At 42.5% G+C, this 23,254-nt stretch overlaps 1 protein-coding gene across 13 annotated transcripts in view; it reads left to right on the plus strand.

Moving 5' to 3' along the window:
* Positions 1-23,254, plus strand: part of LOC140307432 (unconventional myosin-IXAa-like) — a 125,379-nt gene that overhangs the window by 8,657 nt on the left and 93,468 nt on the right. The window lies entirely within an intron of this gene.

Below are 23,254 nucleotides of genomic sequence, written 5' to 3' on the forward strand. Positions count from 1 at the left end.
ATGCCAACCAACCTGTTCTCATTCCCAGGGCAGCAAACGCTGCAGTTGTGCCACAGCTGGTTGTCTTTCAGAAATGCACAAGGTGTCTTTCTTTTTTTTTTTTTTTGGGGGGTGCTGTGACGCGTGAAAGCAATTTATTCAGACAGAAAACGCTATGGCAACACGCAAGTCTGTTTGCCTCGTGAACAAGCACAAACAAACAGTAGAAAAATGTACAATCTGCTTCAAGTCCCGGGTTAAATGACTGCAGCAGTCATTCCACTCAGACTTATACCTGACGGGAGCATCAACCAGTGGATAGAAAGAGGTGGGATGGATCTTCTTCGTCAGTCTGCCGGACAGCTGGCTGTCCACTCTCTGACTCTCGCCGACGCAACAAACAAGCTAATCGGAAATTGTGTCGTCAAGGACAATTATGGGCTTCAGTTTCTTGCCCAAGTTGCAGATTAAAGACTGCGAGGATTCATCCAACCTCCTGGGCCACGGCTGTAGGACGTTCTTCCTGGAGAAGACTCCGCCCCTGACATTAAGGCACCAAAACTACACGTTTACCACATGTTTTGAAATAAAGCTGATGTTCTAACTAAATCTGAATCTAAATCTGAAACAGCAGAAGGCCTGTTGTGCACAGTGCCTGCTTTGACATCTGCAGAGTTGCGGTGTTCTTCTTTTTATATCACACCCAACATCTTTGGAAGTAGTTCCAAACGACATCAACATTACATTTCCTTGACTGATCAGGTAATTTGAAAGATAAGCAGGTGATAACATGATTATTAGTTGCAGCCCTAAAGCGGCTCAGCAGCACGATTAAATATTCTTCTTCTGTCGTCCTCGTGTCTCGTGAGCTCGTGTCTGTTTTGTTGGGCTCGCGAACACAAAGAGCTGCAGGAGCCATCACGCTTTCCTCATCGTCTGCGCTATTCCGCCTCCGTTCGTTTTCATCATCATTGTTTGAATTATTATTAAGCTATTAGTTGTTTTTTTTATTTCAGTGGATGTGGAGGCGTTCAATGGTCAGTCCTTCCTCCTCCTCACTCAGCTGCAGATCGTACATAGATGCAGGCTCGTAGTCCCTGTGACAACATAACCTCTTCAACCTTCCCTGTCAGGCGGCAGTTGCTAGGAGCCGGACTCTCTTGCTGGCTCTTTGTGTGCGTGTGTTTATTAAGTCAGAAGCAGCATCAGGTAGGAGGGGCTGTTATTTCATATCTCTGTTAGAGTTGGACATAATGAATAGAGGCTCATTCTCACTCTGCTCAGGTGTGTGCTGATGCCTCAGCGCTGTCCTCACATTGTCCTGAGGAAATGTAACATCTCCAGCTGAGCCGGGGTTGTTTATCTTGTTCTTGATTTGTAAATGTCGGCTGGCTATGTCAGCAGTTTATGGAGAGACAAATCTACTGTTATATCGAGTCTTATTCTTGCTTATTTTTGACCCGGCTGCCTCTCGTCTTAATGGGATAAGCGGTTAGCTAATCAACAGACGATTAACCTGTAACTCTTTGTCTTCTTGTTTAATGAAAGTCGGCTCAGTGCAGTTTCTCAAATGTGAACGTGGAGCCTTAATAGAGACAAATAGGCATCTTGCATCCTGGAAACAAAGATGATGCATAGTCAGACATGAAGTGGAGCACGCAATGGTCAAAGGGGTGGCTGAGAATGAACAGTGGCTGCACAGATGATGGATAAGGAGTGGCGGTTGATATTTGTCGGGAAATGTACGGTGTGTATCCTTCAGGGAGTCAGAGTCGTCTTTGTAACTGTGCCGTTAATGAAAAGCTCTCAGGCAGCAGATGCTCTGCTGTATAATGAGGAGAGCTGAGCAGCACCACTACAGCCTCATGTGAAACAATGAAGAAAGCTGCTCGTGATAAACGAGCTTGCAACGGAGCGTTCCCATTGGCCGTTGATGAACGAAGGGAGGCAAGCGATTGGCTCACCGCTGCCGAGGGGCTGCAGTGTGGTTGGCTGTTGTCACGGCGCTTAAAAAGTCCCAACAGAATGATGGTATGTGTGTGTGTGTGTGTGTTGATAAATCAGACTCAGGGCAGATGTGTGACCTGTGAGCACTGTGAGGTTTATTTTAGTTGGAGGCAGGTGTGAAAACCACTGTGGCTGCATGGGTGTGAAAGAAGGGCCTCTGAGTTCATCAAACTCACACACGTACACAAATAATTGACATGTATCAGTTATTTCAGTGCACATTGCACAGGTGTATTCTGTTCTGCAGGAACACACCTGCGTCTGTGTTGAATACTCAGAATCAAAAACATCACAGGTTTTTTTATGGTTTGTGAACACTTGTTTGAGTGTTTTTGGTTCCGAGAGTATTTCAAGCTAATTTCTTTCACATATTACTGGACATCAATTTGTTTCCTCGTGTCTTCATTATTTGATAGTAGAGAGAGGAGTCTCTTTCAGTTTGTTAAAAACCATCAAATGCCATTACCACTTCCTGTGCACATTTGGGGTTTCACAGTTTTGGCGTCTTGAGAGAATGCAAGCGAAACCTTCAGTGTCAGGAGCGCCACTGATTGGATTATTTTTCTCTAAGTTTTGAAATGGGTCCACTCTCCTCTCTAAACAGCTGTGGCTGTGTTTCGAGCAGATCAGAGAGCTGGGTGTGTTCATCAAAGAGGGAAATTTAAATCTCCGGACCTCTTTGGTCTTCTCTCTGACAGCTGATTAGGTGGTCGGAATGGAGAAAGGAGGCAGAGCAGCTGCTGCCGGAGAGAAAACAATCAGCGGGTCGCACACCGGCCTCTAAGTGGATTTGGTGGCTGGATGAAGAGAGAAGGAGCGAAAAAAAGAAAAAATGGAGGGGGAGGGGAGACTGTGCCTGCGCTGCATGTCTAGATTGCCTTGTGGACGCTGTGTGTGTGTTTTTGGTTAGATGTACCTTTTGTTTTCAAGATGTGTGTGTGTGTGTGTGTGTTAGATCTGTGCATAATTTTCTCTTGCCAGCAATGTGTCAGACATGTGTTTGTTGACGATGAAATTTTAATGTGGGGGAATAAGGCTCGTTCCAACAACAAATCCATTAGATACAGTTGAATAATTGAAAATTAAACACTCCTCCAAAACTCCTTCAGTCAATTACAAATGTGCAACGTTAAAACACAGCGTAGAACCACCCTTTATTTCTTTGTTTTGCCAGGAAAACGGGAAATGATGGCAGAGGTTTATCGTGCCAGCATGAATGTAAATGCAGTATATAAGACAAAAAAAGGAGTTTGTACAATTCCAACAAGCTTGAAAGTCAGCATTTTATTGTCTGGACCCTTTTAGACGAGCTTTCTCGTCATTTCTTTTAGTGGTCTTCAGGAATAGTTCTCCAGGACATTCCAAAGCTCTTCTTTGGATGTCGGCTGCCTTTTGTTCTGTTCTCTGTTAAGATGATCCCACACTGCTTCAGTCATGTTGACGTCCTCAGGAGGATTCATCACTCCGTAAGACCTGTTGCCACTGATTTCAGCCCACTTCTCGTGTCATTTGGCATACCTCAGCCTTTTCTCCACCCGTCCTTGGAGACCATTTCTGACAAGGCTTCAGTGAGCAGGAGATGGATTGGCTGACAGTCCAGATGCATCTCTCAGCTCCTGTGTCAGGTCGTTCTTATTTTCTAAGGACATCGCCTTCATCTGCTGTAAACCATTCCTTTAGGTCTGCCACTCCTTTTGTCCTCCACTTGTACAGTGACGCAAACACTTTATTAATAGAGAAACATGATCTTTATGTTATCTTTTGGTATTTTTCATAGATTTAAACTGAAGAAATGAGAAGAAAATTATGTGTTTTTGCGACAGACTGCTCATAAAAAAGTGTCTAAAGATACAATTTAAAATAGTCTTCTGTTATGTAAAGACACAACACTGGCTTATCCCTTGAGTTAGGAGCCTTGTTTGCGCTTGAATTATTTGTAGGTCAGTGTTAGGTGGCTAATCAAACAAAAACGCATTCCTCTGAAAATGGTCAGGCTCAAGGACTGGTCTGAAAATGAGTGAAAAAGCAGCCGAATGTCCAAAGTACAACTTTGAGAAATACTTTCAGAAAGCCTGGAGAGCTGTTGCTAAAGACCGCTTTGAAAGATTAGGAGACAGTCTGGCTCATTGGAAGCTAAATCTAAAGAAAAGAGGGGTGGCTCAACACTCAACACAACATATTATATCTTAAACTTATTGGAGTGATGATGAAGTTTGTCAAGGTTGTGGTTTTATTTTTGGGACATCGGCCATAACATTTGATCTGTAAAGTGTGTTTTGTTGGTAAAACCTTTGAGTCTGATTTCCTTACAGGGTTATGGTTAGGGCCCTTGTGTGGCTCTGTAAACTAACGATTAAATGCAACTTTACCACGTTTTCATCCGTAGCTGGTGTCTCAGCACACAATGACGTACCCCGTGGCTGTATTTACCTAAAGCGTGCCTGTGAGTCGTGGATGCGGTCACAGTTTGTGGTGCAGCGTTGAAGGAGGTGTAGAGAGCTCCGCGTCATTGTTTCACTACTCTTTTTAGGTTGGCACAGTAAATAAACCCACTCGACGCCTGATTGCAGCCTGCAAGCAAATATTTCGCTTTATGCAATTACTCCTGACTGTTCCCACTACCTGTGCCGCCACAAACTGGTGAAGTGCAAGAGAGGAAGTCTGGAAAGCAATACTGCATTTCACTGACGGATCGTTTTCATTTTCTCCATCTTGCTCCTCCACCTGCGAGGGCCCTTACGGTGACGCAGACTTCCTCTGGATTTCACCACTGCATCCTTTGCAATAATTTATTGATGAGGATGTAACCGGCGTCTTTGTGCCCAAAGCGGATTCACACGAGCGTCTTTTGTATAATTCATCTCAACGTGTCTGTGTGTGTTAAAATTCCCAGAAAGTAGTCGTGTGTCCATGACCATGATGATTACTGTGTGTTTGGGAAGCTATTTCCAGCCCCATCCAGTTTTTTTTAAACGTGCCCTGAGGCTCACCCTTGTGTGGGAGATGCGTTTGGTGTCATAGCTGCATTCTTGGAGGTAAATGGAGTGTACATAATCCCTCGTCATTGATATGTCCTCCAACGTACACAGACGCTGGAAGAGCGCTTGTGACTTCCCCTCAGGGCCTCTGCATAGGAAGCCAGTGGCCAGCGCTACAGACACATCTTTAAAATGTCATCACGAATGCGCCGCGTCGAAATGTTAAAGTCCCCGCTCAGAAATATCTGCTCGCCACGAGGCCTCGTTACTGTATTAAAAGTGTATTCTGACATCATCCTGCAGGATTCGGCGATACTGCTGAGCTTTTTCTTTTTCTTTTTCTCTTTCCTTTTTTTGTCTCATTTGCTTCTCCTCCAGCCGAGAGAAAACACACATGTGGTCTGCAGGCGACTTGTGGGTTTTAAAAACATCCTCAGCGTTGTTTTGGAGGGTCGGCCTCAGTCTGGATCGTGGGCTCGCGTCGCGGTCTCTGTTTCTGTGATATAATCCTCAAAGGATTCAGTCCCCCTGTTTGATGGTCATATCTAATCTGCACCGGATTGGATTCGGAGAGCAGAGAAGATGACTGAGCCTGGGCTGTTGCCATGGCAACCCCCGGACAAGGGATAATCATTGGGAATCTGGTTTCAGGAGAAGCATGCGTTTGAAGGGTTTCTGTGCCTCAGCGAATGAGAATTTCACTTGGAAATTCGAGGGTCGATGCTGCAGAGCTGTAACTGTACATCTTTTGACACGATGATTCAATTTCCTTCCTTCTCTTCTGGTTATATTTGAGACAATGAGAAACAATTTTTGAAGCAAATGTAACCGTCTGCACCCCTAAATTTAGAAAAAAAATATTTTCAATCTTGTTAAATCCTGTTAAAAAGAAAAGGAAACAACTGTAAGGATGATTCTTTATGTGAACCAAGTTGCGCAAAGCCTGCGTGAATCTGTTGTTCAGTGTTGGTTCTCGCACGAAGATGTTTGGTGGTCTGAGTAACTGTAACATGTGACGCTGATCTCGTTGAGATTCGACTGTGATTTACGACCCTGTTTGGAGTCTCTTCGTCAAAGAGCCGCCTGTCCCCCCTCCTGGTCTGGCCTGGTCATCCAGGGTCAGAACAAAACGCCGTCCCTGCAGCCGCCTCATCCAGCGCGTCACTCATTTTTCACTGATTGGACCCGGTGGAGCGTTCAATGCCACAGGGTCTTCACATGATAATACAGTCACTTGACCACAAAGAGAAGATGAGGACCGCTAGCAGCTTGAAATCGTACTGATGCTATAGCTCCTCCATCCCTGGACAGGTGATCAACACCACTGGCTACACACAGAGTTAAAAAGAAGGAATAAAAGGGAGTTTTTCATTAATCCATCCGGTGTAGGTGAAGATGAACTGATTCGACCTGTTGTCCGATCTGCTGGTTTTAATCCCGACTGAACTAACAATTTTAATGACTATGTGGGAATTCAACTGTATGTGTTTTTTGTTATTATCTTTTCCACTATATTCAGCACCTCTCCAAATGAAGTGCTTCAGGTTACTTAACAGGACTTTTCCATACAGCAAAACCATTCTGAAAGTAACTAGCCTATCGTTTTGATTAGAACTTGGTCGTAGCTCGTTGAAAACCTTACCTCAGTTTGCGTTTTTAAATTTTAGATTTTTTTTTCTAATACATCCAACGAGTTTGAATCTGTGTATCTTTTGACGCCCGCGTGGGAAACGGCCTGGTCTGCTGTGCTTGGTTCGCTGTAAACATTTATAACCTGTGCTAATTAACAGCTTCAGATAAAATGTGTCTCTTTAATTTACGGTGAATAGATTTCACCCAGGCTGCATGTCGGTGGCTGTGTGAGGCTGTGCCCTTGACATAAACCATTCAGTGTTTAACGCGTGTAAATGAGATTGGCGCAGAATCGGAATTACACTGATTGTGGCCTAAAAGAGAGTTCATTGTCAGTCGGTGCATCTGCAGTTGTGGAACTCTGTTCTCCTTTATGATTTGGGTTGTTTCTTCTGGGGGCATTGTCATTTTTATGGTATTTTATGATCTGAAAACATGTACATTACTGTGCAAAAGTGTTGAGCCATATTCCTTTATATATTGCAAGTAAAACAGAAAACTTTCAGACACTGTTCCTCTGCTGTGGATTGTTCTTTTGTTCTCCGCATGTCCAGTTTCTGCACACCATGCTGAGTTATGCCAAGTTTTTTGGCTAATATTTTCTCGGGAGTCAGTTTGTTGGTTCAAAAATAGTATTTTATGTCAAACTGTGTTTTCTTTGGCGTTTTTCATTGATGCGACTAAAGCACATTGTGTGTTTGTGTAAGTAGTCTGTTCTGTGTAGACACAACACTGGTTCAAAGCTTGAGTTTGGTGCATTTCTTTAATACTTGAATGAATCATAGGTCAGCGTTAAGTGGCCTAACAAACAAAAACACATTCTTCTGTAAATGGTTAGGTACAAGGACTGGACCGAAAATGAGTGAGAGCTTTGAAATGCCTCCAAAAGGCCTGTAGAACTATTTCTCAAGACCCCTTTATAAGACTGCAAGAACGTCTGGCTCATTGGGAGCAAAGTATTAAGAAATGAGGGGTGTGGATCAACACTCTTGAACAATAGTGTAAATACATAAGGCTCCAAAGGATTTTGCATTTGGTGAAGAAGGTGGAATGCGTTGCAGGATTTTAGGGCTTCAGAGACGAGTGTTTTTCCAGCGATCGGATTGTTCTCTTCTGCCGGCCTTTTCCTGTGACGCCTCAGCAGAGCAGCGTGAGTCAACCTGCTGAGGGTACTCCCATTTGGAAAAGACTCCTGTGCTGTAATGAAGGGTTAAACCAGCCACGCAGCCCTCGGAGACCCCTCATTATGTGTTCTAACTCCATGGCTCAGCACTCAGATCTGCTTTTGACTCTTGTCTCCTCTGCTTGTTTTTGTCCCCTCCCATGTCTGTCTGACCCGCTCAGAGCGCTGCGCTGTCATAGAAAACAATGCACCTTGCCAAGGAGGCTTGTAGGTAATGTAGGCCATCCTGTCAGTTCAGACACTCGGGTTTCCAGGGATTTAATATCCAGGGCTCAGGCAGATGAGACAGAAGAAGACAGGAGTGCTTTTGCTGATCAGCATATTCAAACACACCCTCACAGGAAAATGATTCATGTTGCGGAGGCGTTGGCAACGCAACAGGCCGAGAAAAAACTCTCACTGAGATGGAAGTGAAAGTGACCATGTTGCTGTGTTTATCCTCCTGCCTCTTATCGTGTCATGTTTCACCAGAATAAAAAGAGGACCTTGAAATCATCTTCCGCTTCCTCTAATTGGAGAGCCATTTCCTTTTGGATTTCAGGGTGAAAAGGGAGCTCCACTGATGTGGCTGAAAGCAAGTGGGAACTGAGATAAACCTCTACTATAGAACCAGTGAGGGAGCAGTAGGTGATGCAAGTGCCTGCATATGAACGTAGAGCAGCAAAGCGTTTGCACTGGACTGACCAGGCCTGATTTCAGTCAAATGCAGAGTCTGGCACACACAATAGGCGGGGCTGGGGAAAACAATACTGGCTTTTCCTGAGAAAACAAATCAAAACGTCAAACGGACAGTTCTCGGAAACTGTAGCAGCACTTAACCGTGTACACCGATCCATTTCCCCAAATGAAACACCTCATTCTGTTGCAGTTGTGCTTGAAAAGTGGCTGGCGGACCCGGTCGAACACGTTGTCGCCTCTCTTTCGGCTTCTGCTCAACGTCAGAGGTCAAGGCTGAGATAATTTCCACCTCAGCATTCGAGTGTTTCAAGTGTTTACAAGCTCATAAGTAGGGTTTGTCAAAGCTCAAGCATCTGGTCGAGGCACATTCTTCTTATTTTTTTTGTCCAGTGTTGTCAGATTTCTGGAAGACCCCCACCCCCTTCCTCCCTTTTACAAACATGAACTCTGCCTCAGGCTGGATTAAGGCCCAGACAACAATAATACTAAACATTGGGCTTAGAAATTCCTTCAGTCTGTCCGTGAATGCATTGGACATGAGCATATATTACATGGTGTCATTCCGTTTTGTAGGACATCCTGTATTTAACTCGCTTTAAAGAGCGGTCTTTAGATATTCCTGGTTTCTAACTGGTTTGTTGAGTGGGTCAGCCTCCATCCGCCTTTGCTGACAGTTGAGAACGTGAAGGTTCCTCTTCCCGTCAGATGAGTGGCGCCTCTTCTCAACACCCATGTTGCCACGGTTGGTGTCGTGACTCATCCAGGAATCAGTCCTGGTGTCTCTTCTTTTAATCTGTTGTTTCCCATCAAGGCTTCTATGACTGTTTGTCTGCATTTCTTCCGTCCTGCTTTACTGTGTTTACCATTTCTTCCCTTTTCTGTTTTTTTCTATTATAAAATGTTTATATGATTATAAAAAATGTTATATGAATATATACATTTTGTGTTGTGAGGCCCTGACACTCCAAGCTGATGTTTTGAACATCCAGCCTCCATGCTTTGAACCTCACGTTGGCTTTTTTTGCTCGTCCTGGCATAAAAAGTAGCACTTAAACATCTCTATCTGCACAAGACGACTTCACTCTCCAGCGCAGAATGTGGACCACTTAAATTAACAAGCCGAGGGAAGCAACGACTGCAGAAAGCCAGTTTATTTGTTCAGTGTTTCTGTCTCTCGTAGTTCCAGCTCAGCTCATGTTTAAACTACCGAAAAAAAGCTTTGAATCGTCGAAAACAACACGTCACATGCATTCTTTTGTACGTTCATTCTTTTATCAAGCAGTCGATCTTCACGCGTCATTATGCAGCAATAGCTAATCTGAGTGATTTCTTTTACTAACAAACCCAAAACCGCTGTTTTGAAAGCAACGGTGAAAGACGTGTACCGACATTGCCGTCGGCTCGCAGCTCTTCTTGTTTTTGCTATTTCCTGGAAATGTCCTCCACATGGAATATTTGGAACCAGGGTCATGCCACTTTACTCATGCTTATCTCAGATTTCTGAAGACGTGTCAGGAGCTTAGTCAAACAGATCTTCCCAAGTGCTGACTGTTGAAATATCTTTCAGCTCCATGCTGCATATTCACTTTATTTGGGTGTAGAGATGTCACAATGTACCGTTTTTTTAATGCTAATTGCGATATTCAAATCATTCAATATTGATATCGAGTTGATAATACACACATAATGATCCCAATATTTGTTAACAGCTGATAAAATCAAGCATGTTTAAATGAAGATTGCTTTTTAAAGTTCCTTAACTCCCATTTTGAGGGTAATGCAGTAGGCAGAAACGGAAACGGCCTTAATGATGTTGTTTTTGCCCTTTAAATACTCTCATCTCGTCACGGACACAAGAGCACCCGTTACTCCTTGTTCTATACCAGCCTGTCATGATATGTAAGGGATATTAGAATGATAATCACCATTTAAAAATAAAAAATAAAAATGAAAAAATCACTTAAGTTTTATAGATGTCTCCTATATAATGGCAACCAGTGCAGGATATGCTTTGTGGCTGCAGGGGTTTGTTTGGGTTCAGTGCTGGAGACGGCCACTAAAACAAAGTGCTAGTTAGGCTCTGACTCAGAGTTTCATTCTAGTTTGATGCCGTCTTTGTTTGACAGATGAATTCAGCGCTGGGTTAGAACCTTCTTGGGAACTGTTCTTCATGTTACAAAGATGATTACGGCCAGTCTCATCCTTAAAAGGTTAGGATGATCAAAGCGATGTCATTTCAGTACTCATGCAGAAGTTAAACGGACATCATCAAAGACGGTGCCCGAAATGTGGTTGCAAGATGCAATGCAACATCCAATCTGCTGACTGTCAAATACTATCCCTTGTTTAAAAGGCATGCCACTAGTAATGCTTGTGGCACTCTTGTTTTGCTCCTCTTTGGCCTTTTCCGGCTGTGTGGCGACCAGTGTCGTGTTTCAGCCCACTTTTTTTTTTGAAGTGCTGAAAACCCCTTCATCTCAAAGCCGTTTCGCAGCTGCTTTCATGTATTTTTACACGCTCCCACACACACACACACGCGCGCACGCACTCGCAAGCGAACGCACACGCGCATTAGCCGCTGACCTGGTTTTGTCCGTCCGCATGCGAGGCGTGGCAGGCTGTTGACCTGAAGCCAAGGTAACAGGCCTGCAGGGAGAAAGTGGGGAAACGTGTTCCAACTCAACAGTCACCTGTGCCGTGCCGTGCTGTTCCGTGCTGTTCCGTGCATGCACTCAGGCCTGCCATGCTCTGATTTCACAGAATCTGTTCAGCAGACATCACATCTTTGTGGCCTCTTGGCCGGACTGTGGGGGGCCCGTTTTTTTTAAGTCTATACCCAAAAGCTGTTCTCCATACAAACAACCACACGCCTCTCTGTGGAAGTGACGTGTTCAGTTTTTCCTGGTCAAAAGCTGTGAGATCCATTATGAGGGACAGACTTACTAAGCTTTGATTCTTCCCTAAAATATAGCACGGGTATTACAGAGCCAGATCTCCTTTTGGAAAGATTGGAAAGTATCTTAGGGAAAAAGAAGGATGGCGTCCTTTGTTTAATTGATCCTGACGGTTTACATCCACAGCCTTTTATGGAGATGCATCTTGAGTGAGTTGTGAAGTAGGAAATATTGCCTTTTGTGCTCTAATTTCTGAAATAACGCTGTATCCCTGCCCTCAGAACGTTTACCCTAAACTGCGACATGCGCCTGACAGTCGGAGCAGTGTAGTGGAATTAGCAATCGGAGCATTCATGTGAGCATCGATTTATTTGAAAAAGTGCACATCTAATGCACAAAACAGACAGGCTGCTATTGATCGTCGTGCTGCGAACACAAATCCCTGCACGGAGTTACGAGGCCAATGGGAAGCGGAGGTGGAAACTTGAGGATCAATGTGGATGATGGAGCCATTAGTGACGGCATGACCTGATAAAGTTCACTTGGTTTTTGTAGCATTGTTTGGAAAGTGGGACTTTCCACGCAGGCACAGCTGATGACAGGTCTGTGGTCGGTCTGTTGACACGTCCGATGAAGGTTTCCTGCTACATTGAAAGGTGCTTGTGCATGCCATCTGCTTTATTGAATTCTACTTTCATTTTCCACAGATCTGCGGGGTCCAGTAGTTGCTCTGTAATGGCTTCCTCTGGATAATTTTCAGCTGACCGTACCTTGAGGGCCAAAACTGTGGGGGAGATCAGTTCTTGCTAAAGGTGCTAAAGTTCAGGGCAAAGCTGCTTTAATGCAAACACATATGGGGGATTTCTGTGGGCCTCACTCCGCTTGTTGGAGAGAATAGATTTTATTTTGCTTAAACAATTAATATGAAGTCAAACTGAACAGAGAAGTTCTCTCAGCTAGTTTAATTTTCTTATATCAAAATGAAGATTTCATTGTCTCACAACACATCAAAGCTACTTCTGTGGTTCACAGACACAGGACAGACCAAGTTTGAATTACTGAGGCTGAACTCCAGAAGACAGAAAACGAGAAATATTGTGTCTAAGGGCTTTTGAACTCCATACCGACGTCAAGACCCAGCAGGGACAAAAGGCCCTCCTGCTAAGGAGAAACCACACTAAGTGGGAGAAATCATGGATGTCGCATCAATGCTGGCCAGCCAGTCAGGATTATTTTTCTCTCTGACAAGCCTGATCCTGATTCAACCTGCTGAATCGGCTTCAAGAAAGGAAAAAACAAAAGAAAGCATTGACAGGGTCAATGACAGTGCAGTTTTGTTTTGACAGTTTATTTTTTTTCTCCGATGCGCTTGAAAATAACTTTTCAACACTTGAACTCTGGATGCACCGTTTCGGCCTTTTGAAATATAAAGTGCGGTCGGAGTGGATATTTAATATGCACACGGGATCAAGTCCCCCTGACAGGAGTGCACCAACTCTATCGGGAACTTGTTGTTGGTCGTTGTTTAGCCTAAAACTGAGGCAAGAAGTCAGCAGGACACACCCCACCGTGCTGCAGAGAGGTGGACTTCTCTCCACTTGCAGGTTCAGATCAATAACAGCTCACCGCTTGTAGAGTCATCCGTGTCTCTCGGGGCTTGGTTAGCTGCATACTGAGAGATGAGCCCAGAGCCTGTGATTAAATGCTCTCTTTTCCAAGTATGCAACATTATTAATGCAGCTTTCAATGCTCCTTGATGTACAGCTGCTAATGTAGATTAAACAGATTTAAAGGGGAAGTCAGGATAGGGGGAAAAAGATGGAAGTAATGGAAAGACACAATGCAGTTCCAGTGTAGATTTAATTGAAGACACACACACACAATCTGGAAAAGTACTAATGGATTTCATTCAGCTTATAACCATGGCAACACAGATGCTCAGTTGATTTCTGACTGTTGTGAGGAGGGGCTCCACAATCAATACCTGCGGTGGCTTTTTCTAATGCTCCAGTAATTTTTGCGTGTGTATGTGTGTGTGTGTGTCTGCATATGTGTTGAGCCAGGAGGAGCGGGTTGGGGTGAGGTCACGCCACTGGGGAGGTAGTGATGACGTCAGTGCAGAGGCTTTACAAGAAGCTCTGCAGCACACTGCACGCAGCATTGAGCTTCTCAAAGGACTCGCCGTGGCATGCGCTCGCACATCTTGGATTGAAAAAGCATTTGATCCGTTCGACAGATACATATACACACACATATGTTTCACTCTAAATGAATGACGTCTCACTGGAAAGACAAAATACAAAGTACAAGTTTAATTTGCTGTTCTCCCTTTGGATTTTATGTCACATGGCAAATGAAACAGCCAAGCATCCGCACAACATGACACTTCCACCTCCATGCCTGACTGTAGGCTGAGTGGTCTGTTTGGTTAGCGAACCCATCCCGGATGAAATGGGACGCTGGTCTTTTAAACAGTGCAGTTCCATTTATCAGTGTACAGACTGTTTTTCCACGAGTTTGACGGTCAAAATGTGGCAAAATTCTCCTGATGTTCTGCCGGGTGCTGTGTGACCTGTACTGGAAAGAGAGGCCTACAGATGCTTGGATGAATTCCTTGGATCTTTCGTGACTTCCTGGATGGGTTCTTGGCGTACTGTTGGAGGAATTTTTGAAGGAATTCTGTTGGAATTCTTTATTTGTAGATAATGGCCCTCACAGATCTACCTTTAAGATCCTTCTCAAAATGATGTATTTCAATTACTGTCTTTCTCATTTCTTCTGGATTTGCTTTTAGTTTTGGCTTGTGGTGCCGGTGAGAATTTCCAGGTAACCGCATTCTTCTGGAAATTGTCTCTTGAAACTGCCTTTTCCATTGAACAAAAGGCACTGACATTTGCCCCTCGATGGGAAGCGGCGCATGCAGTATTCAGTTACACTGCCTCAGTCGCATGTATTTATCAGCTCCAGCTTTGTTGGAGCTGCAGTGATGCAAGCAACAGCTCCTAATGAACCAAATTAGCCAACCTGTGGCTAAAGACATGACCGAACCATTTTTATCAGTCTGCCCTCAGCTGCAGGCTCACGCTCAGTTCTGTGTAGGACTTACTCCTGCGGCCCAGTCGAGAGTAAACTCTTATTCTCAGAAGGACCAGCTTATCAGAAACGGTGGTCCACAACAGCTTGTTGGATCTTTTCCTGTTACAGTTAGCGCTGTGAGCAACAATTAGCGTGTGTTTACTATCTGTCCTGTATATCTATGTGCCTGACCACTGTAAACACAATAGTTTGGCTACTGAAATGGAGCTAAACACCTTAATTTAGTGGTTCGAAAGGCCAGTTAGGAAATCTGCTTGTCCTGCACATGCAACGGAAGTGTTTATCTATCGAGTGAAATAGGGCTGATATTTTGGGGTTCGGTAACTAAGAGAGCAAGTAGCTCTTCACACAGGTCCAAGTGATACTGGATGCCTTTTCACTTTTATATACACTTTATATCCAGCAAACAATTATCATTTTAAAACTTGTAACTCCTCTTTATTCCCTGTCCCAGTTTTCCATCTGGCCCACTTCCCTTTTTATCCTTATTTTCTCTTTTCTTTCTCACTTTGTTTCCTCTCCTCCTCTTGTTGACTTTTCTCTCCTCTTCTACTCATTTCCTGTCTTTTCCACAAAATGGGTCAAACAACAGTGTACGCAACAAAAACAAGGGGAGTAGACACGGTTTCCTGTGAAGGCGCGACGCAACACGGGTTTTTAGTTATTCTTTTTATCATGACAAGCTATATTTTCCAGTTCAACGTTCCACGTAGTATTTTTTTCTACTTAAAGACAGCGTTGCTGCTGTAGTTTGACCAAGCTCAAAGACATATAAATAAAGATATTTTGGCATCTTTTTGGGTGCAGAAGCCTCATCTCGCACACTTTTTCCCACCCTAACAAACGATTGCAGCTCACACACCTCGGAGTGCTGTGCCGTGTGATTCGTCGCTCTGTGCATGCGGGTTTCTGGCAGAAGCTTGTGTCTGTGTGGGCTCTGTTCCCGTGAGCTGTGGTGGCCCTCTGGAATTGAGGAATGTGCACACATGCGCTTAGACACACACACACACACACACACACACACACACACACACACACACACACACAAAGCGTTTATTATTAAGTGTTTTCTTTTATTTTAACTTTTGCAGGAAACTTGCCTGGTTTTCCACCACAACACATTAAATGCAGCAGCACACCTCTTAATGGTTCTTTGGCCTTAAACAAACTAGTTTATTCAGCCGTGTCTGAAAGTCAAATTATGTTTTGTTGCTACTGGCCTCACTTTGAGGTTGGGCGACAAACATGACATTCTTGTGAGGACCCGAGGTGTAATGAATCGCATAAACGGGGATTAGTGCGAACACTTTTTCCCCCGACAGTTGAAGGTATTCATGGCGATCCCCTCAGCTGTTTTCTTGAAAAGTCGTCGAAGTGAGTTGTGGGGGAAGAATTAAGACCATATGAGCAAAGTGTAGCTCGTGTGGACTTTCTCAGCTTAGCTTACACATGCAAATGTGGCATTATCTGCTCTGGAAAGTAAAAAAAAAAAAAAAAAATGGTTGGAACTGGCAAAGCGAAGGAAGGAGACTTTAGCTGAGATGCAGTTTTATGGTCTAGCATGAATATTTTAAGCATACTGACGACTGATGGGAGTCTTTATGTCAGAGTGAGAATCAATACTTGGTTCAAGAAGAACTCTCATGTGTTCATGAAGGCCAAAGTGGATTCTGCCATTTTTGCCCCAGTTAAGTTAATGTGATTTGTTGCCCTACACAAATGAGTATTTGGTGCTCTGTGAGTAAATTCCTCTGCCCAGCACAGTATGAACGTTTTGGCAGCTCTAGCAGTGCAGCTCTGAGGGTTTGGGTTTCACACTGAGGGGCACATCAGCTGTGGATGCTGAAAGAGAGAAAAATGTTACAGATTTGTTTCCTCCGCCCACGTTCCCTCAGACTGTGTGGGAATTTGAAATGGCAACTTTGTGGTAACAGATACAAATTCCTGACCTTCAAAATGTCAGCCTTTCAGGAACTGAGAACAAGAACTATTTGTAACGTGACAAGAATCAACAATGAATCTTTCGTTGTAAACCGCAGATTTGAAGAGATTTCTTTTGGCCTGTAATTTATTTATTTATTTTTTTTATACTTGCATTGTTGACTGCACTTTAACTCTGTTTCTATTTTCTGTCATGAATTTGTCAGACGTTACATTTTCACAGTATCAGATCAAAATCTTTGATGCAGTCTGTTTGCAGATTATGAGATTAAACAATGTTGAGATGGTGATCACAAGTGGTATTCATCTGTGAGTGTGTCTTTTGGGGGTTAAGTTTTAGGTAAATAGATAAATACAACTTCATATAAACTACTTGTGACATTTTACACACTTACACCCTAATGCAGAAGCACTGTTTGGAAAAACTAAGTCCACCCTCTTTGCTTCCATAAGAATTAAGAGGCTTAGTAGCAGCCAAGTGCTGCTGATCTGATTAATTGACCATCAGCAAGTGTGAAACGAAAGGGAAGGCATCAGCAGTGATCTTGGGCTGCAACAATTGCTTCTTTATATGGACGTTGGACTATGATGCACAGCACCACGTTTGGTGAAAGTCAAACACTGCATTGTCAGCACAAATGCCTCATACCAACGGTGAAGCACGGTGGTGGAAGGCTAATGATTTGGGCTTGTTTTGCAAACTCAACCCAACAACCCCAGAAAATCTACAGCAGAATGACTTAACAAGAAAAAAAGGTGTTGTAAGGGTCCAGTCTAAGTCCAGACCTCAAACTGGATGAAATACTGTGGCAGGACCTTCAGATGGCTGTGGATGAATGAGTGTCCGCGAAGCTCATTGAACTGAAGCAACATTTTAAAGGAAGATGGGGCCAAAATTCTCGCTCAGAACAATCATCACAATCTTCATATGTGAATTCACAGTTGAGTGCAATTTCACCAACGAGGTCTTACTCTGCCTCATTTTAATAGCCGCATCACAACTCTCAGTTAAGGGATGAAAACATACCTCCTTTGTTGGCGTGCGGGTGTGTGTACGTTTATGTGCATGTGAGCAGTGTTGAGGAATGCTGAGGTTTGGTGTTTATTGCTGGTGTATTGGTGAGAACCGACTGTGAGAGACGAGGGGGTGTCTCTGTTTACCAGTTAGATTGAAGACCCGCAAGAACGAGTTGAGCTTCTCATTTGCGTTTAATATCATGATTGTGTGCCAGCTATTCCTGGCAGAGTTCCTGACTTATTATGCCATCTTAGAAACGAGCCAACTGCTGTTCTGCATTTGTTCCATAAGAAACCCAGTTTTATGCTAACGCGGTGCTGCGAAATTCCTCTTTCTTTTCTTTTTATTGTCTTTCTTTGCCAGGGAAGGATCTGGGGATTCAGTTGCTTGAAAGGGGAGAATTAGATGTTGCACACAATATATTAGCATTGTTAATGAGTCACACAATGTAAAAGTGCAGGCTTTTTTTTTCCAACCAGCACCACAATTGTGCTTGTTTTTACACTGCATTTGGAGATTATGGTGGTTCAGGGTGTCGTGTTTGTAGGCTGTCAGCAGTGTTGGACAGGTTCACACGGATCAAAACGGAAAATGTTCATGTTTACAGTTCATCTTTTGAGAACTTTATCTAACTTTACAGTCCTATATTGAACTAGTTCACATTTTTCCCTTTTTTCCCCCCATAAACTCTTAAGAAATAATTGTTTACCTCAATAGAAAAATACTTTTTTTTTAGAGCAAGTTGGCCTCTTGTTTTTGCACCATATCTGTGATGTTTACATGACATTGATTGCAGGACGGTGGGTATTTTGTTTGCTGGGAAAGGACATTATTTTTTTTATTAAGAAGGATTTTATTATATTTATGTAAGTAGTTTGTTTTGCTGCATTTTCTTTCAAGCATATGCTGCTAAATTGCAGCTGTCTATTTAGCACATACTGACATAGACCTCTCTATTTGTTATTCCTTAACTGGAATTTTTTTTTTAGAGATTTATTAGAAATATCTAAAATATCGTATATCACCATTTAGCTAAAAGATATCGAGCTAAGATATGAGATTTGTGGTTCATATCGCCCAGCCGTAAGTGGGGTTGTCTGAGGTACATGTGAGTAGTTGGAGTCCTATGTGCAACACACAGTGGTCAGAGCGTTCTCAGTTGGGAGAAGAAGGGAGGAATTGTGACATTAGCTCAGTGCTATGCAGCAGGTGCCACAGAAAGGCTAATTTTCTGCATCTCAACCAACTAAAAAAGAAATCTGAAGCTGGTTCAAATGAAAACTGTATTTTGTGAACTATACATTACGTCACTCTTGTGTCAGTTATTGACATTATTTTCTCAACCTAAGAATGTCCATGTTGCTCCATGACATACGATGCACACTGGCTGCTCAACGTATACCACTGAAGGGATACGTCATACACCAAATATCCTTTTAATAATTGTTCTACTCAGATGAGGACCGCTTAAGTTGACCATATCCAATGATTTTGTCCCGATTTTTAAAGAGACAAATAAATGAGGTTGGTGATATTCTATTTCAATGCCGAAGAGATATTTGTAACAACAAAGCAGAGGCATTGTAAACATGGAGGAGATGTCTTTATAGTTCTCTGAGAGGTGGAAAAGACCCACTTTTAACAGAACCACTTTTAAAGGAAAGTTTGAATTAGGCTGGTGTATTCTTCTGCCTCATTAGGTCAAGTCTTTATTTCTCTGCCAAGCTTTTGCTTTGACAGTTTATTTGACAGTTTTATTTAGAAAGACTATTCAAAAGCTACCAAGCTGAACTTGTACCCCGTACACCATGTGGAAAGCTGGAACATTGGCAAAGAAAGATGAAATGCTGTGGCTCAGGATCAGTCTTTACAATTATAAAATAACACATTGGCCTTGACAGTTTTAACAACTGCATTCCTGTTATTTTACAAAGTAAAAAAAAGTGTGTACAGTCAAGACAGCTGCTCTGTCTTTTTTCTCTCCTTTCACGTATTCTACTGTCTGAACAGGTCTGTATGGTCAGTTTCTGTTCATCAGTACAGTTCGTATTTAACATGGAGTTATTTTGACAGTCCAGTCATGCACAGCTGCACAACATTAGCTGGCTTCAGGTGCAGGTCTTTGTCAGGTAATAGAGCGCTAACCTTATTTAAAGCTCTCGACTGGTGGTTGGACATCAAATTACATTTAAAGGCGGCATCTACGGGTATTGTTTTCTGCCATTTATGAACAGAATTAAAAGCTGTAGTTCAGTTCAGTTTGTCACAGGTGGATTTCTCCTCGTCAAACTCCAAACCTTTTTTCTTTTATTTATCAGTCACATTTCTTTTGTGTTTAAAAGGGGCCCTGTTTTCTAACTTCAGTTTTCCACCACCTGAGTGACAGATGTGAATATCCATGACCTGGAGCTGAACCTGCCCACCAGTCAGCTGACTGGCACGCCCTCACTAAGATATCCTCTACTCTTTCATTGTCTCTTCACTTTAAAGCACAAGCTTAATGCTCCACCACGTCAACTTACTGCCTTATCTTAACACACTGTCAGCACTATAAATTTGACTGTCAAAACAAGACATAACAGACATTCAGATTCCTGCGCCTTTTCTCCCTCTCCACAGCTTTCATCCCTTCATCCCACCTCCTTCCTTGTCTTCCATACTTGGCTTACATCACTTCCCAGCTACATTCATCACTGTCAAAACTCTGTCAGCATGAGTTTTTGCAATAAGTCATGGACATAGAGTATTAAAGTCATGTCCATTTTTTTTCCATTGCAGACTTTGTTTTTTAACAGCCGTCCAGTTTCACTGCATGCAGCTCTTCAAGGAAATGCCAGAAAAGGTGTTATCGACTACCCAAAAGTTTTTTTTGGGGGGGGAGGGGGCAACATCGCAGCTCCATCGTATGTAATTTGCGATCATGCATTGGTTTCCAGGACCGATCATCAGGAGTATTCATCACAGTCTTCCAGCTTGTAAAATCTTTGCAGACTGACTCAGAAAAACAGGCAAAAAGGGTTGATTTTTATCTAAACTACATCAGAGATTTTCTTTCTAATAGTTTTCTCGAGACTTGGGTTGTCCTTTAAATGAGTTCGGCACTTAGCTTTTGAGGCATCAAAAAGATAAAAACGTCATACGAATTAGGGATTTGGATTACCCATGTGTTCTTCAAACTGGTAATTCACATATCCTTTCATTTAGGCTACATCAGTGTGTATGTTTGTGTGTTTTACTTGTGTATCACAGGGTCATGCATTAGGAATATTTTTCTGTTTCTTTGTATAAAATGTGTTTAGTCTAAGTAGTCAATATTTCCTAACCAGGTTCTCTTTAGTTAATTTAGTTAGCAAAACAGGCATTTATTGCAGATGCACATCTGTCTTAATGTGGTGCATCAGAACCAAGTACAGAATTCAAATTAGATGTACAAAAACCATAACCATAGTGTCTTTTTATGTATTACTTGTATTATACTTTGGGTGTTGTGGACCTGTAGCTGACTCACTGTTATTAAATGTAAAAAATATGTTGCATAGTTATTCACTGCCAACCACAGACTCTCCCAGGCTGCTTTATCTACCTGTCATATATTCTCCCTGTGAAAGCTGTACGCTATTGACTCTCAGCAGCTAGTTACAGGAAAGCATGAGAATGACTGTAATAAACAGTCAAACAAATCTGCAATCATGAGTTTACGCCATAGAATTCAGTAAACTGAGATTTCTGACTCTCGTCACTTTGTATCACATCTGACAGGTGTGGGTTAAGTTGTAGGAGGTAAGTGGTAATACCATGCTAATGTTGAATTGTTTAGATTTTTGGTGCAGTCATATTGGGGGAAAAAAAAGTCTTACTGCCCTGACGTCTGATTCTGACAGAATCTGTGACTCTAATTCTAAACTAGCCTCCAGCAGAATGGCTACAAACATCCTGAGAGATGCAACAAAATTAAATACAATTTCAGTAATAACAGTCTAATCTTCTCATTTCCTGGAGTTGTCAGTTTTGACCTGATTTTACATGCCCAGCAGCTGCTGCCATGAGCTGATGTAGTAAGAGTTGTAGTCACGATACGGCAATAATTTTATTAATTTTTTTGGGCCAGAATTGGCAAAGCTATTTACACGACACAACCAATTGTAAACCAAGTCAAGTTGACTTTTTCCACGATCAAATTTTGATCCCAGTTTCATATTTGTGAAACCTCCCCAGCGTGTCGAAAAATATGTCTTCATGACATCACTGAAAACTAAAGTTTATGGGCAGAGCAGGAACCTGCAAGTGGAGTCAGCAAGGGAAAGAACCACTGTGACAGCTACCCACTGCTATGTTGGTGTTTTATTTCTGTAGCTATAAACCATAAGAGACTGTACTTTGATAAATGAAAATGGACACATGAAATCTGTTTTAGCAAATCTAATATTCTGATATTTAATTCAGAGATGGAGTTTATATGTATTATCTCTAAACGGTGAGCTACAGCTTTCATATGATTAGCATGCTAATAGCTTAACATTGCTAATTATTAGAGCAACGCTGTACAGAAGACTAATTAGCACATAGCACAATTACCAATGTCTACTCTTCTCAGTAGTTATTTTTAGCTGTATTTACACACATCCATACCAACATAGTGTTACCTCGTTGAAAAATGGTTAAACAGATGCTCAGTTAAACTGTTTCACTGCAGAACATAAGTTACGTAACGGTGCCATCCCTTCAATTTGGCTACAGTAATGAAGCGCTGATTTCAAGTTGTTTTCCTATTGTGTCACCATATTAACATCACATGCACTGAACCATTGCTCTTCACTTGACTTTCACGACTTTTCTAAAACCCTATCTGCAAAAGTTTATTTTCCAGTTAGATGCAAGATGAGGAAATTTAGTAATTTTCTTGTTGTTCGAAGGGGAATCTCAAGAAAAATTGTAGATATATGTTTTCTGATCAGCTTGCTGTGACTTTTGTTTTTTTCCTTTTTTGATGATCAGTTTATTGGTGATCCGTATGATATGCTGGGAACTGGAATGGCAGCTGCCCAAGTACTTCACTGTTTATATGCAAACACCAGAAACGGAGCTCCACACAGCTCAAATAGACAATTAATGCTGACTGTATTTACGTTTCAGAATAATAGACTTGAAACTTTGATCCCCTGTTTATTTTAAAAGCTCATTGATCCCCCAAAGAGTGATTTTTATCAGTTATTTTGAGTCCTGCTTTCTCCCACATTTGTCTGTTTTTCCCTCCACTGTATCTTCCGCTGCTGCTCCGTCTTTCATCCCCCACAGTCCACCTCTTTGTTTCCCAGACACTCAGCTGTCTGTTTCCTCACTCTGTTCCTGTCTGGTGCTGGTGGGCTGCTGCAGATTGCTGTAGGTGGTCAGGATTACTCCAGGCAGCAGGAGGGACTGCTGTCTCAAAGGGCGACTGGCTGGCTCATCCTCCCTTTTCCTTCCATTTCTTTCTATCCTTCTCTGTTAATGTAAACGTGTCTTAGTACTGTCCACATAGCTCAGATAACTGCTCAAGTAAGCTGCTGTGCTATAATAGACTTTAAAGGAAGAGATCAGACAGATCAGATAAGAAGTTGAATAGGAAAAAAGATCAATGCTAAAATAAGTGATTATTATATTTTCTTTCTTTCTTAGTGATTTTTTTTCCCCACAAATGAATTAATTTGGCAAAGAAATACTCAATTCAACAGTGATGTTTCTACGGTTTGATTTCACTCCCATATTTTATGGCTCATTGAATTACACTTGCCCTCAGTTGACCCCTTTATTTTTTTTCCAGTGTGACATTTGGAGCAGCTCAGCCAGTGAAGCTAGATTGTGTGTGTTT

The sequence above is a fragment of the Leuresthes tenuis genome, unplaced genomic scaffold, assembly GCF_036924035.1.
Source record: "Leuresthes tenuis unplaced genomic scaffold, fLeuTen1.0.hap1 SCAF_5, whole genome shotgun sequence".
NCBI classification, from domain to species: domain Eukaryota; kingdom Metazoa; phylum Chordata; class Actinopteri; order Atheriniformes; family Atherinopsidae; genus Leuresthes; species Leuresthes tenuis.